Genomic DNA, 17,491 nt, shown 5'->3' on the forward strand with positions numbered 1-17,491 from the left:
CACTGACCCATGTTTGAATCTCCCCATCTACCTGGGTGACTCCGTCTCCCACGAGATCTGCCTCACTGGATTGTTGTTCAAATTAAATGAAATAATCTACTCAAGAGCTGAACACGGTGCCCGATGCATAAACGGGCAGCGGGCGTCAAAGCAGCAGCACAGCAGCGGTAAAAACAGTGACAGAATGGGCCTGGCATTGTGCCAACCAGTGAGGATTAGAATTAGACATGGTTCTTGGACTTTATAAGCTCACACTCTTAAAAATTTAAAAACAATAATACAGGGCTTCCCTGGTGGCGCAGTGGTTGGGAGTCCGCCTGCCGATGCAGGGGACGCGGGTTCGTGCCCCGGTCCGGGAGGATCCCACGTGCCGCGGAGTGGCTGGGCCCGTGAGCCATGGCCGCTGGGCCTGCGCGTCCGGAGCCTGTGCTCCGCAGGAGAGGCCACAGCAGTGAGAGGCCCGCGTACCGCAAAAAAAAACAAACAAAAAAAACAATAATACAGGAATACACCGACACTACATAAAAGAAGTGGGAACAGTAAACAGTAAGAGCTGTGAATTTTGCAGAGGTAGTCAAGAAGGACATCCTGGAGAACGGGCATTTGAGCTGGATCTCAAGGGATGAGTGAGCACAAAGGGATGAGTGAGCACAAGTAAGACTGGAAAGGCCAGTATAGGAGCGAGTACATCCCCGATAAGGAGGCATGAAAGAAGATGGGTATTCAGGGCCACTTAGGGCTTGACTAGACCAGAGGAGAGTGTCACTGGAGACTGGAACCATGCTGCAAAGAGGCCCAAGGTTGTACATCACGCTCTAGGTCAGTGGTAGCCAAACTTTATCTCTGCATACCTATTCTCAACAACAATTTTTAATGCCCTAATAAATATACATTTATTTATTTATGAAATATTTACAGTGATACGTCATAGCTTAGCTGTGGGACCTTGCATCAGATACTTCTCTATGCCTATTCTCCTCTTCCATAAAACAGAGATAACAGCATCTTTTTCAAGCAGGTGTTAACGAGGATTAAACGTGTTCATATAAACAGTATATTTTAAAAAGTGCCCAGACCCTAGGAAATTCTAAATAAAAGTTAGCCATTAGGATTATATTATAAAATACATCCCAAAACAGAAAATTTTAAATAATTAGAAAACAGGAAGTAAATATTTAAAGACATAGGTGATTTTATTAAGAGCACAAAAATGTTTATCTCACAAAATATTAATTACTAATAATTTTAGAGAAATGTGATTGAATATGCTTTTAATAATTTGGTTAGCTCAGTTTACTTGGTGATGAAGGAATTCATGGCTCTGGATTTAAATTCTGTTTATCCCAATGCTAGATGACGGCCACTGGAGTTCCAACAGATCTCCCAGGGAAACAGGAGACCAAAAAGAAGAGTTACGTTTCTGCATACACTTACCAGGTCGTTTAATCACTGTTCAGTCCTATTCATGTTTTTCGGTCATTTCTTTGTTAGTTTCATCCAGTAAATTTTCGTTTTCACTGACGTCATTCAATTGTTCTTAAAATAAATTGAAAGACACTAAAATTTTTTACTTTTAACAGAAGTTTGAAATCCACTGAACATGTTACCATTTGGAAAACGTCAAAGCAGGTTTATAAAATCCTGCTTTTAAGTTTTTTAAATGAATAGATACAGGAATTTATAGGAAACACAAATTGTATTTGACAACAAATCATAAATTAATACAGTCACTTCCAAAATCTTATTTTTAAATGTTCTGTGTGTTGTAGAAGTTTATTTTAAAAATCACCTCTGCCTGAAAAAGAATGTGTGTGCTTGTATAACTGAATCACTCTGCTATACACCTGAAACTAAGAGAACATTGTAAATCAACTATACGTCAATATAAAAAATTTTTAACAAAAAAATCACCTCTGTTTTCACTCATTTTTATAATGATGAAAAACATCAAATGGAATTTTTCAAAAACTTGGCTGAAAATCTGGTGACACTCATTTGTCACCACAGAAAAGGTCAGCAAACTTGGAACAATCTTCTTTTTGGAAAAAATATGTGGTATTTATCTTCAAGCTTGACAACTCTTTAGATTACTTTGCTTAAATAACCAGAGAATCTCTATATGGTTCAAAAAATACACCATCACTTCCCAACTCAGCACAAAATATTGTCAAGATTCTACAATTTAACAGTCTTGTTCTTTTGTCAATAAGCCGTATCAAGGCAAGATGCCACTCTTAGTGTGTCTAGTTTAAGGTTCTTCATTTGTAAAGAGCTCAGTCATGAATGATGGGGAAATACACTTCACATGAGGTGCTTTCTCATTAATCTTACCCTAGAAAATTTTTTAGCCCCATCAAAGTGGCTACTCCACCAGCAGTGATTATACTTACGTAGGTTTATTTATTTTTTACAGTTGATAATTTATCTTTTCTCCTACAACTTTCCCTTAATGGGCCATCAAAGGAAAAATTCAGTCCTTGTGGCAGTTTTATACATGGCCCCTAATACCCTAACACTCTTCCCATCTAGAGGTGAGGTCTATGCCCCCTCCTTTTTAATCTAGGCGGGATTTCGATGGCTTCCATCCACACAGTCTGGCAGAAGTGACTTCTGAGGTTAGGTCATGACTTCTGTCTGTTCTCTTGGAACACTCACTCCGCAGAGGCCCCATCTGGGATGTTGTCTCTCACAATCTGGCTGCCATGCTGCGAGAAGCTCAACTACTCAGAGGCTATGTGTAGGTGCTGCACGTGAATGAAGAAACCTCTGGATGATTCCAGCCCCATCCATTCTCCTCACTTCCAGGCATTCAATCCTTCCCTGATGAAGCCCCAGTCATCATGGAGCAGAGGACAAGCCACCCCCATTACGTCTACTGAATTCTTGACCCACAGAATCCAAGAGCATAATAAAATGGTGGTTGTCTTATGCCACTAAATTTGGGGAGGTTCATTATACAACAATAGTAATTGGCATAGATCTCTATATATTTCGCTACTGGAATACAGTCTAACAAACGTTAGCTCTGAGATGTTGAAACTTCTGTACTTTTATCTAACACTTTGGCCAACTTCCCATGTGGTCTAGTTTCTTCTAATACTTGTTCCTTCAAGTCTTCATCAGTATTTACGATCTGTTTTACAAAAGCACTTGCAAACAAAGGAATGCATTTCAACTGAATGCCATAATGTTTCGGGCACATAATTTTGGCCATTTTTACCAAGGAAAAGAGAAATAAACTTTTCTTCCAGTGGTATATAGCAAACTATCTTTTGTCTCAAAAACCCTCAAATAAGCTTCTAAGCATTTATCATCAAAAACAGTGAAATTTTATAAGCTACTACACTGAAGCCTGATTTTAAACATTCCAAGAAGAAAAAAGAGAGGTCTATCATAATGTTCTGGGGGTTTACTTTATTATGGAAAATTTAAACACATACAGTCAGAAATACATAGTTAACCCTCATACATCCATCACCCAGCTCCCACAATTATCAACACGTGGCCCATCTTTCCTCATCCATACCTCTATACATTTTCCCCATACTTCCAGGGTACTTAAATGCTAATCCCAAGCAGCCGCATGGCACAGGGATATTGGCTCGGTGCTTTGTGACAGCCTGGAGGGGTGGGATAGGGAAGGTGGGAGGGAGGGAGACGCAAGAGGGAAGACATATGGGAACATATGTATATGTATAACTGATTCACTTTGTTATAAAGCAGAAACTAACACACCATTGTAAAGCAATTATACCCCAATAAAGATGTTTAAAAATAAATAAATAAATAAATAAATAAATGCTAATCCCAGACATCATGTCATTTCCAGAAGCATTTCTATATGTATCTTTAACACAAGGGTCAGCAAACTACACTGCAGCTCAAATCCAGCCTGCTGTGGCCTAAAGCCTATGGCAAAGCCTAAAATTTTTTTACTATCTGGCCCTTATTCAGAAAATGCATGCCACTCCTGCTCTAAAAGATACACCATCTTTTCAAAAAAGAAAAAGAAAGAAAAAGACGTAACATAACATGTCTTGCTAGTCATTATGGCTCCATACATAGATTGGGTGATACGATTAGGTAACAGCTTCTTACTATGATGAGGTAGTAGTCTTACTACAAACTAGGGGTGGAATTTATTATGAACTGGAGTCAAAATAAGGTCACTTTAAAATGATTGGCCGACTTTTTGTCAAACCTGACGCGACTGTTATTGTTTTTCCTCCCAATATGGATGACGGGGAGGTATGCACTCAGACCTGGAGAAGCACATCTCTGCCATTTTCTTCGAGTTTCCTCTGTGGTTGCCTTATTAGGACTGTTTCCAATGTACCATTTGTACACAGGAACATTTACAAACCGTCTTCCCATTTTGTGCACATCAGTTAAGACCGGAACATCACTTAGCCATCCAGGGCAAGCCCTTTGGACCTTGTCGCCCCACTTCTCCCAGGCTATCTCCTGACCCCAGGATGGTCCTGCTTATAGGCTGAGTGGGCAAAAGGGTCAATTTATGCTTTATAAATTTTAAAAAAACTTAATTTTTAAAATTAATTTCTAGATGCAAAGGTAAGATATTTGATGAAGCTTGGAACAGACATATATGGATTAGTATTCTCTATGTCATTCTGTATACCTGCAACAGTTCACAGAAAAAGGTATTTTGCTCCTGCAGCCCGAGAGATCACATTGCAAAACCCACTTCAAAGGCATGTGGAGGAACTTTATCACTCTATTTATTTGCACTTACAACATCTGCAGTGCTGAGCAAATAGATCAATGAATTGATAAGCTACAGCGTGTGCTGTAAATCCGGTCTGTATAATTCTGTGGCTGGGTATAAATGAGCCCATGCTTTCACTCTCCAGAATGCCACCAGATCTTAGAGATCACATAACCTAGTTTGATTATGTTTGTTCCTGGACCAAACAGAGGATGACCCAGGTAAGCTCAGTCTCAAAAATTAAAACACGGCTTTTTTCTGGGAAATGTATTAAAATGAATACTGGTATTAATTATAGCCAAGAAACCCCACATGTGAACATCATTCAGTTAAATTTCTGTCAATTTTCTATCATTGGAATTTGCATCCGGTACAGTAGGAAAGGATAATATTATTTACTCTCATTTATCAAATGAGAGTTACAGGCTAGGAAATCTGCTGACAGACACAAGGCAAGTGGGCAAAGGATGATCGTCCAGAAGAATGTGAAGAACCGAAAAAAATAAACCACCTAATTCTCACTCCTAACGTCACTTCACTTGTTCTGTTCGTATTCTTAAATTTACTGTCCCGTGATCAAGGCTTAATACTCAAATGCTCTTTCAAAGCCTAAAGGCGTAATGTTCAGATACAAAGCCACAGACATGGAGTTTCATCACCACTAGGTTGAATGAAAGAGTCCATTTTTCGACACAAAGAAAAATAACAATTTATTAAGTAGCTATGACGGGCCACACACAGATGAATAAAACTCAATCCCTTGAAGTTTAGAAAAAACTTACAGAAAGAGGCAATCTATTCAGTGCCATTGAATACCATCAATGCCTATTTTAAGGACTGGCTTCAGAGAGGAAGTAGAATTATTAGAATTGCCAGTTGTGCTTACCTTTGAAATGGGCTTAAAGACTAAGTAGGAGTTCATCAAGCTGATAGAGAGGTCAGGCAAACGTGTCCTGGAAAAAATCATATGCAAAGGTGCACAGCTGTGAAAAGTTCATGATATGTTTTTGTGGCTGGAACGCAAAGTACCCTGTGGGCAGTGGTGAGCAATGAAGCTGGAAGAGTAGATTGAGGCCACACTGCCACATCAAGGAGTTTGTACTTTATCAAAAAGGCAACAGAACTGCTGTCGATTTAGGGGGAATAATAAAAATGAGCGTTTTAGAAACAGATTCCTGGTACTGAAGATTAATTAGACTATGGGACATGGGAGGGTAGACAAATCTTACTCCAGTACCTAATATTCAGGATTCCATCTTCAATTTATGAAATGATTGTTCTGCTAAGTCTACAAATCACTTTGGCGAACAAGAGTTATTTTAAACATCGTGCTGAGAAGTGAAATTTCTAGAAGAAACCTCAGTGTGAGGGGGACATTTGGGTGCGAGGCTGGGATGCAAAGCAACCGTCATTCCCAATCCCAGAAACTAGCTCACACTGGCTTTCCAATGAAGCCCTTCTTAATTCTTTCAACAGAGTCTTAGCTGCTCTGATTTGGGTGAAAATCTGTTTCCTGCTGAATACAATGTTTTGCATTTAACTGTGCTTGGAAAGGCTTTCTTTTTTTAAGCTGGTATGGCTCTGTTCAATAGTTGAGTAAGCTTTTAAAAAAGATCATTTCAAATTGAACCTAATATAAAAGGCCAAATATTTAAGAAGGTAGGGCTGTCTGTTGGGCAAATACTTACACAATCTTTAAAACATTCAATATTTATTCAGCTGACTATAATTGTCATTACCGAGACATGAGTCAATGTAAATACATGCTACCTGGAAACAGGAAGGAGAAATGACTCCAGAAGAGAAGAAGCTCTTATTGTGGTTACCGTTCTGGTTTTTGGTTCCCTGAAGTTTAATAGACTACAACTGAAGAATTTATTAATTTTAAAAAGTTACATTATAATCTCGTTTGTTGCATCAAAACCAAAGAACGCTTTTGATGCCCCTTAAAATTCGGTGTCCAGGAATGCAACTTTAATACCGTCCACTGGCTGTAAACATCCCCTTACATCATGAAAGAATTCTGGAGTTTTCAATGCTGTACCTTGGAGGGATTATTCGTACAGGTCAATAAAAAGAGATCAAGAAACCCAGGCAGCGAAATTGAGCTATTTGTAATGAGGTGGATAGACCTAGAGTCTGTCATACAGAGTGAAGTAAGTCAGAAAGAGAAAGGCAAATACCATATGCTAACACATATATATGGAATTTAAGAAAAATGTCATGAAGAACCTAGGGGTAAGACAGGAATAAAGACACAGACCTACTAGAGAACAGACTTGAGGATATGGGGAGGGGGAAGGGTGAGCTGTGACAAAGCGAGAGAGAGGCATGGACATATATACACTACCAAACGTAAGGTAGATAGCTAGTGGGAAGCAGCCGCGCAGCACAGGGAGATCAGCTCGGTGCTTTGTGACCACCTAGAGGGGTGGGATAGGGACGGTGGGAGGGAGGGAAATGCAACAGGGATGGGATATGGGAACATATGTATATGTATAACTGATTCACTTTGTTATAAAGCAGAAACTAACACACCATTGTAAAGCAATTATACCCCAATAAAGATGTTAAAAAAAAAAAAAAAGAAACCCAGGCAGCTACAATAAACCCACCTTTACTTTTGCTAGCACTGGCTTTAGTCACATCAGATATACTCTTGCTAGGGATATATTTGGCTTCAAACAGTGAAATAAAAGCAGCTGAATAGCTTAATTAAAAACAACCTCCTTTCCAAACCTAGCAGCACAGGAACTTCTAAATGAAACTTCTAAATATTCCCTATTATCAGCCTCTAGAAAACAACAGAACACTTAAGATTTTCCTCATCAGTTAAGAAAATGTCTGAAAACCATTTTTCCCTCCATGGTGAGAGCAACAATCCAGATTCTGAACCAGTAATGAGCCTCCATTACACACACACACACACACACACACACACACACACACACGCACGCACGCACGCATCATTGTTAAGCCAGGTTGTATCTCCCTTAAAAGGAAGTGCGTGAGGATGAGTGGCGGGTCCTCCACTGAGGAACAGCTCCGGCTGGCTCTAGCATAATAAACTGCTGTTTACCTTTCGGATTCTATTTATGCCACACGCACATTGTTCATCATTATTAAATGATCCTTTTTTATCTTTCTGTGACAGTTACATATTTTAACAGGTGACAGTTTGCCTTTATAAGCAGCAAAACACTGGTCTATTAGTATTCTTGTGTGGCATAAAATAGAGTTCATTTTTTATTGAAATAACTGGAGGAAAGAAACATCAATTGTGCAGAGTTCTGAAGAGCTCAACGGGTAGAGAAGGTCCTGGCCGTAAATTAAGGTAGGTTTGCTTTATTTATGAGTCTTAGGTATTCCTTCACAGTTGCTACTGTGCATGAATTTTAATGGCGCTTTCATGGGCAAGTCTATCTGAGGCAGCTTCATGAACTCTCACATAGTTCCACAATTAATCGCTCCTCTGCAGTAAAGTCAAGGAAGAGTGGGACTCTACCACTCAGAAGAGTCTCCCTGTCTCCGGACTACAGCAGTGCAGGCTGACTTAAAAAAACAAAAAGAGTATCATCACGATACCCCTGAGTCACTGAAATGGCAAAGTATCTTCTTTATTGGCTTTAAAGTCCAGCAAACCCCCAACCCAACTCATCCTGGAAACAGCCAGCAGTGTCCTGGGTGTCTTCTTAGAACAAGAGTCTGGGACAATTCCTCAGCCTGCTGGTTAATGCTGTAACCCTCGGGGTCTCCAACAGAAGACACCATCTCTGGCAAATGGCATTTGAGAATCACAACTGCCACGAACGCCATACGCCATTGTTCATGTTTACATTTAATGATAAACATAAATAAGTAAAATCCTGCCTGCCGATAACACTTTACCTGTGCTTTGGGGAGGCAGAGAGGCCCATCTAGCACAGAATGCCATCACCCAGGACTGCCAATGAAGCCTGAGTTAGTAGATCATTTCTATGGCCCCTCATAGTAACCACCTCATTGGATAAAATATGGCCCTTTTGAATGCTGGACCTCTCCAGAGGTGTCTGCTGTGTGCAGGTGTGGTGCAGGGCTAAGACAATGGGCCTGGCTGGTAGCTTGGTTGTTTGTTTCTTACCTGACAGGTTAACTGTTCTCTCTGCATCTTCGAGGTGACATAACTATACCTGTCACTCCGAAGGCAAAACTCACTCAGGAATAACACAGCCAAGTTCTTGTTGGTTATGAGTTCATCCTCAGGGGTCAGAGATTTGGCAAATCAATGTCAAAGAAGGAAGCCATCGTTTTCTCAATTAAAATATTGAGGCATATCTTAGCATGCACTTGGGGGAAAATGGTAAGGATTGTTTCTTCTCCAGTAAGTTAAAAAGGAAAAGAATAAAATCCCAGCAACAGAGAAAGCCGTATCACTTTCCAAATATGCATCCTTCTCTGCCTTCTCCCCTCCCTACCTTGGGCACCTTTTAAACCAGTGTCCGTACATACAGACCCGGAGGATATGTCTTATACATGTTTTCATTATAGCACTTAAAAAAAAAGAATCAGTCGGCTTTTTGCACTCTTCTCTCTCGCTGAAGTTGTTTCTGCCCTTTGGAAATATGAAAGCCCTTGAGTGATTTTATATTTTCAAAGGGTAAAAGTACTAAAGAGCACTTCTCTATTTCAGAGAGGAGGAAAAAAAGTAAATCAGTCTGCCTAAAGTGTTCACTTGGAAAAGGTAAAAATGAACAACCCATGTGCTGGGGAGTAGTTACAGCGTCTGGAGTTACATATATAGCACCCTGGAGTCCGCGGCTGGAAAACAAAACACGAGGCATCGGCTGCCGCTCAAATCTTCATGGTATCTGTTTCCAAAGGAACCAGTTCTTTTCCAAACTATGAGGATGATGAACATCTAGCCTGCGTTAATTTCCACCCTGGACAATAAACCAAGGTCCACTCCCGACCCCTCCCATCCTGTCCACCCGCCAGCCGCCACCAAACACCAGCTCTCCCTTCCCTGATGACTGACTTATCCTTGGTGTGAGCCTCCTCCTTCCTTCCTTTCAGAAGTCTTGCCTTTAATGCATGGCTGCTGCTTCTCTCTGCCCTCCCCACCCTACTATTAGAAACTACTTTATAGGAAGGATTGGATTTCAGAACTTAACACCTCAGAACAAGCCAAGAGAACCCTCTTCCAAGGACATTTCTCCATGGAATACAAGGTTTTATCTTCTGTTAGATGCCTAGCCAGCCACGGGGAAGGGCATTTCTTAGTGGAAGGGATCTTGCCCTGATTTGCGCTGCCTTGATTGAATGCCCTCTGTCTCCCAAACCTTCCTACTCAAAATTCATCCCTCAGCTAGCCTGGTTATCGCTTCCTCTGGGTAAACTTCCTCTTCCAAGATTTGGGGGCTCTTGGCTATGCTGCCAGAGCCGCCTGTGATGTTTCACTCCCTGCATTTCCCACAATGCCTTGTAGAGTTTATTCCGGCATCTCCCTCACTTGACTGTAAGGTCCCTGCTGGCAATCACAAGAGCTTTTATTTCTAGACCCCAGTTTCTTGCACAGTGACTCAACACGGAAGTAGTAGTAATAAATATAGATAAAATATTACATATCAGAATTATAATAAGTACTTTGCATATATGGATTTACCCCTATTTACTCACAATACCCCTAGATAATAGGTACTATTACTGATCCCCATTTTACAGATGAAGAGACGGCACACAGAAAGGTTAAGCAATTTTCTTATGGTCACACAGCTGATTAGTGCTAAAAACTGAATTCTAACTCAGACAGTCTGATTCTAGAGACTGTGCTTTACCACTATATTCTTCATTGCCCCTTTCAAAAATAATATGTGTACACCTTAAATATACTCAACAAATGTTTTTTGGAAGAAGTTTTTTTAAATATTCAGATGCATCACTTAGAATCTGTAATGACCCAAGAAAAGCTAGTTAATGCCTTCCAACTTTATTTCCTTCTCTATAACCTCAACTTGTTCCCCTTGAGGACTAAATTTAAAAGGTCCTATAATCTGGCCAGCACGATACATGGCTGTGCTGAACACATGTTAGTTCTCCTGCCCAAGTACACACCAATGGGGTTAATTCTATTAGTGAATCTCAGCAATGAAAGCCCCGTTAGAAACGCAGGTTACTAATTTTACCTGAGGTGATCATTTGGCCTATAATTAATATTGCCAACTATTATTAGTTTGTACATCAACGCATGCACACTCTTTGCCCAAAGCAAGGTCAGTCATACATAATACCATATCCACGGCAGGGGTCTTACTGCTGCAATTTTCCTTTCAATATACAGGAAGCAACAGATAGGCCCTGAGGACAGCAAGGACCATATGAGGTAGGGTCCAGTCCCAACCAGTATAAGACCAGCAGAGTGGGTCTGTCATCCAGCCAGGCCCCAGAGAGCCAGATGCTGTCATTTCCAGGCTCACCGTTTAAACTATCAAAGGTGAAAGCAAGACTGATATTCAAGGACATTAACACATTAGGAAAAAGCGTAATCTATAAACTGCTGATACCAGAGACAGGAGCCAAAGACAGAACCAAGAAGATGGATTTCAACACACATTTGCTTAGGAAACCCCTGTCATATGTGGTGACGAAGAAGTGGCTTGGAAACCTACTTTGTTGTTGTTGTTTATGGAAGTATAGTTGATTTACAATATCGTGTTAGTTTCAGGTGTACAGCACAGTGATTCGGGAAGAGTACTTTGGAAAACCAACCGTAGCTGGCTCTAAGGGAAGTATTATATCCAAAGAATCCTGGATATTCATGTACATCTTCTTTGTTATCAAGTTGGAGAGCATCATTTTTTAATTTAAAATTTATTTTAATGCGTTATAATGACAAAAATCTACTTTGGGGGATACAAATAGTATTTCTTGTACTACTCATGTAATACTTTTTTATTGAAGTATAGTTGATTTACAATATTGTGTTAAAGTTTCAGGTGTACAGCAAAGTGATTCGGATACATATTTTTTTTAGATTATTTTCCATTATAGGTTATTACAAAATACTGAATATAGTTTTCTGTGCTCTATAGTATGTCCCTGTTGCTTATCTATTTTATGTATAGTAGTTTGTATCTGTTAATCTCATACTCCTAATTTATCCCTCCCTCCCTCTCTCCATTGGTAATCATAAATTTGTTTTGCATGTCTGTGACTCTGTTTGTTTTGTATATAGATTCATTTGTATTACTTTTTAGATTCCACATAAGTGATATCATATGATATTTATCTTTCTCTGACTTACTTCACTTAGTATAATCATTTCTAGGTCCATCCATGTTGCTGCAAATGGCATATTTCATCCTTTTTTATGGCTGAGTAATATTCCAGTGTGTGTGTGTGTGTATACACACTACACACACACACACACACACACACACACACACCCCACATCTTAAAAGTTAGAAGGTACACTGACATGATAGTAGGAAAGAATCTACACGCTAGAATGAAAACTGACCTGGGCCCAAATCGCTACTCTCCCACTTACTGGAAGTATGGACTTGGATACGTATATTTGACTTTTAATTTCCTTATTTCTAAAGCAGGTAATAACACCTACTTTAGAGGACTGTTGTAGAAATTAAAGCACATGTATGTTAAGCCTCTAGCATGATGGATGGCACGCAGCAAACATTACCATTACCACATATAATTATCAAGCCAGAGCTCATCCAACACACAAATACCCATTGTAGTTGGTAACGATTCATCCATTCATCTATTCATGTATTCTCTGAATTACTAAAACGGGCCAAACAACAAGTATTCAAAGATTCAGAAAACTAGCAGCCCCTGTCATCAAGGTATTTTATGAGGAAACACAAACAGACATTCAACTCACTACAAAAACAACTACCAGCAACAGAACTCTGATACCATTACATATACACACATCTAGGGGGAAACACTTTTGAAAGTTAGGAACTGTCGACGTTTTCACTTTGGAGGTAAGTACTTTGACCAGGAGATAGGGTAGGGATGGAGGGATGGATGAACTGAGAACATGTGAAGTCATGGCGTACCATAAAACACGGTCTTCTGATTTTAATTTTCTACATCTTAATTATATCAGATGCATTTTATTAACAAATTAGAGTAAGAAGAAGGTGGAAGGGGACCTGGCAATGACTAATTGCTCTAATCTTAATTAATTTTGCCTAGGAAAATTCCATACAATTGTTTGTTTCTATCCAACTCCAAGAAAAAAAAAATGCAGAATATAATTTGAGTCTATGTAATGCTATTGTTGCCCTTGGCTCCCTAGAGACAAGGCGTTAGCACAACTGAGACAACCTCCATACACATAAGAACAATAAATATTCTAAAAATCGTATCCCTATTTATTCACGTCTACAGTAGTCAGAAGAACACATATTGGCCAAGGTTTGATTCATTCTGACGCGGAGATAAAACCAGTATGTGGTAACATACAGAGAATAGGAAAACCATCCTTCAAAGCTATCTTGGGAGAGTTAAAAACAAAAAAAAAACAAAAACAAGAAATTTTAAAACTCTGTTCTGAATGTCAAAGTAGTGCTTCAATCCGTGCCCTTCTCATACTGAGGGATAAAAATAATTGTGCATCTTATTCAGTTGGCTCAGTTAACACAAAGCTCTGCTATGTAACTCTTCTGAAGAGCCTGCTACCCGTGATCTTGGGCACTACAAAGGGTGTGTGTCCACTAGCTTTGGTCAGTGGTTGAAAAATAACAAATATGTGATCATTTCACATTTTCCAAAGCACTGAAGATATGTCACAGAGGTACTCAGAGTCTGCTACCAAGAAGTGAACATTCCGAAAAGACAGGAAGAGCAGAATTAAAATATCTGGTTTAGTACTTGGGTAACTGGTTGTTCCTCTTTCCAAAAGATGAAGGATAGGAGGGACAGCAGACACCTGCTGACAACGAGAGGCACCGTGAGAACTCCCCTGAGGTGGAAGCACCTTTCTGGATGATCTGTTGGGGATTTCCGTTCTCTTTAAAACTTTCCCAGAAGACGGTCTTTTAGGGACACTAGTCCGCCATCTTCTCAGTCTGTCGGCTTCCTGAATACGCTATTCCTTGCCTCAGCAACAAAAAAGACCTTCCTGTATTTTCAAACTTCTTACAATGAGCATATAATATTTTTATGTCAGAAAAAAAACTTCCATCCAAAAAAGCTATTTGGAGTAGATGCAAATAAAGCTCCCCTGGGCTCGTTAGTTGTGTTCATCTAACCATGCAGCCCACATGTGAGTAAAAGAGTGGAGAAGAAAGCATCCGCTCCAAGAAGTTCTGCTGTCAGCCCTGCTGGCCTCCTGACTTAGCTTCTGGACGTTCTCCTGCCCAGAAGCTCCCAGCAGTAAACAGTCAGGTGAAATAAACATTGAGAGTCCCCCATGCTATTCCTCCTTTGGAACGCTCACTCCAAAAGTGTGATCATCCCAAGATGCGCTTGCCAGGACCAGTCATTGGGCCAAAGGGCTATCTGTAGTTGGTGCCCTCTTCTCTTCATTTTTTTTTCCTATAATTATCCCTGTTTTGGACCCTCAGTCCAAATACCTAGGGCCTTGAAGTTCTCTTCTGATTATACAAATGCCCAACTGTACAACCTCATTCAATCACAAACCTAGCATGCTTTTTTTCCCCAGCAATATCTCCCTGACAAGGAATCTTTGAAGATGTGTATCAAGTTCTTTAGCTAATTTGGACTACTGTGATAACAGCTAATACTGTGGAAGTGGGTTATCCTTCCTATAGTTTTTATATTTTATTAGGCGGGGGAAGCACAATGATTTCATCCAGATTACACATCTAAATGGTGGAATGACAGGACTTATTTGTAAGCTCACTTGAAGGCTTTGGTTTTTTGCTTGTTTGATTTTCACATATAGAACATCTTAAAAACCTAACTTAGAGCAGATATAACCCTGTGCTAGGTGCTGAGGAGACAGAGTAGAATAGAAAATAGTCTCTGACCTCAGGTGATAAAAATCAAGAGTGAAAGACATAAAAAAAGAATTAAAATATGGTCTGACTGGTGCAGGAACAGAAGTGATGTCAAAGTATGGAAACAGCATTCAACAAGAAGAGATTTACCTCTAGGAGTACAGAGACTCATGGACAGTGGTCCGTAAGAACAGTTCTGTTGAACACGAAGGGTGAACAAAGGCCCAGGGATGTGAGTCAGCAGAGCTGCTTGGGTGATGCTCGATATTTCCACGTGATGTGAACATCGTGTCCGTGCATGTCCGAACATCACTGTCTGACTCAACCAGCCAAGGGGTCATGGACCTGCCACGTGGGTGTCTTCACCTGTTTTCCAGTATCTTCATGTTAGTTCCTACTTCTGGACAGCATCTGATATTATCAGTTCTATGGGCAAAGAACTGAAGTGAAAGATGTTCTGGAATAAGCTCAAGAAAAAAAGTCAGGGACCCACCAGGGTATATGACCTTGGGCGTTGCATTTAAACTTTGCAAATCCCAATGATCATAGGTGGGCAAATCCAGTGAGACTGGCTGGATAATTTCTAAGATCCTTTCAATTCCAAACCCCAATTTAGGTCAATGGTTTATCATATAGCTATTCAGTAAAAGGCACCAGTTTCTGCTCAAAAGTATCAAAGATGAACAAAACATAAAGCCTGCTTTCAAAAACCGATATACAACGTGAAGCAAAAGAGAAATAAATATACCTGAAACAATAGCATAAGGCAGGATATGAGAGGTATAAGAAATGCACAAAATGCACAAGACAAAGGAAATCATGGGACAATTTTGAGGCACAGCATGGAGTCCAGATGAGTAGAGGCTACATGAAAAAGCAGTAAAAAATAAAACCAGAAAGGTTTGCTGGAACTATTGCAAGAACACTTAACACCAGACTAAAAAATCCCCGTGCATCTATGAAACCTTCGCACGTTACAAAGGTGGCACTGCAGATCATTAGAAAAAGGAGGGAGACCCCTCAATGGTTCTGTGACAACTGGTTATTCACATGAAAGAATGAAATTAAATCCCTAACTCAAACTCCACACGGAAAAAAAAAATCTATCCTAGGTCGATTAAAGGCATAAATACGAAAGACCAAAACTAGAAAATTTTATAAGAAATACAGGAGAATATAGTTCATGAGATTCAGGCAAGATTTCCTAAGCATGACACAAAAGAGCATAAAACCATTGATAACATTGATTACATCGAAATTAAAACTTGAGTTCATGAGAACTTAACATTAAAAATTCAAGTCATCAGAAAATACCATTAAGTTAAAAAAAAAACTGAGGGAAGAAATTCCAATCACACATTAACACATTAAAGCTTACTAAAAAAATATATATATACACATATATACACATACACATATATATACACATACACATATGTGTATTTAAAGCTCCCTATAATTCAATAAATTATTAATTTAATAATTAATTATTTTCTATTAACAAATAGAAAAAATGAGCAGAAGACTTGAGTAGGTGTTTTGTAGAAGAAATATAAATGGCAATGAAATAAATGAAACAATGTTTAATTTCATTAGTAATCAGGGATATGGAAATTAAGTCCATGTGGAGATAATCATATTATACCCACTAAATAAGCAGAAATCTCTAGGCCTGGAAATATCAAATGTTGGCTGATGTGAAGTGATGGGAACTCATACGGCTGAAAAATGCTTTGGCATTATCTGGAAAATTTAACATGTTCATGCTCTGGGTCTTAGTAATCTACTCTCAGATGTACGAGAAACACTTGAAAAGTGGGTGCCATTGACGTGTACATGAATGTTCCTAGTAGCGCTTTTCATAAGAGAAAAAAACAACCTGAAAACAAGGCAAATGTCACTGAGAGTAAAATAAGTCAATTATGGTTTAGTCACAGCATCAAATATTGTACAGGAGGGAAGTGATTCAACAATAGTACATCCAATAACATAGCTGAAACCTAATACTGGGTGAAAAAAACAATTGCTGAAAACTATAATATATGTCAAAAAGAAGCAAAAGTGAACGCTGTTTAGGAGTACATACGTATTTGTGTAAAATAGTTTTAAAGACCAGGAAACGATAAGCACAAAATTCAAGCAATATTACTTTTGAAGGAGAACCAGAGGGATGGGAGTTAAAGAGAGACATACAAATGAGTTGTGTTGATAATGGTTTATTAATATGGTGGTAAGGGCACAGATATCCATTTTAAATTGATTTTTTTAAACTAAACTCATGTGCAACAACTGGTCACAAAATGTCTTGCTTTTGATTTCACAGACAAATAGGGAACGTTGGCAGTTGTGAACAGACATATTAGAAACATTTGCTTTATTTGGAATTCCTATGCCACATTTCCTAAAACAGCAAAGAGGCACCAGCTGTCCCCGCCCAACTCCTTAGTCAACAACAATGTGCTGACTGGGGCCCTGCCCTACACTGTAAGGAACTATACTGCTTTCATCCTTCCGACACCAAGACCAGTACAAAGTTATTAACCCACTCATAAATGTGATCACTTATCATTTACATCCTGGACCTAAGACATATTAGATGAGAATTAATAGGAATGTCCATTTGTGGGCCCCTGTGCTTTTGTTCAGAAGGGAAACATGGTGCAACCTCCAACCTTGGGTTCTTAAAACTCTTCTCCATGATTATGTAATGTTTCTTATTTCATCACATCTCTTTCATGAATATCTAAGTTCTTCCATCCTAGCAGAAAAAGTCTAGCTCCTAAAGACTGAAATGTTG

The 17,491-nt window shown here is 39.3% G+C and overlaps 1 protein-coding gene across 3 annotated transcripts in view; it reads right to left on the bottom strand.

Moving 5' to 3' along the window:
* Nucleotides 1-17,491, bottom strand: part of UNC5D (unc-5 netrin receptor D) — a 603,365-nt gene that overhangs the window by 572,757 nt on the left and 13,117 nt on the right. The gene's annotated exons all lie outside the window — the stretch shown is intronic.

Source organism: Delphinus delphis, chromosome 21, assembly GCF_949987515.2.
Source record: "Delphinus delphis chromosome 21, mDelDel1.2, whole genome shotgun sequence".
NCBI lineage: Eukaryota > Metazoa > Chordata > Mammalia > Artiodactyla > Delphinidae > Delphinus > Delphinus delphis.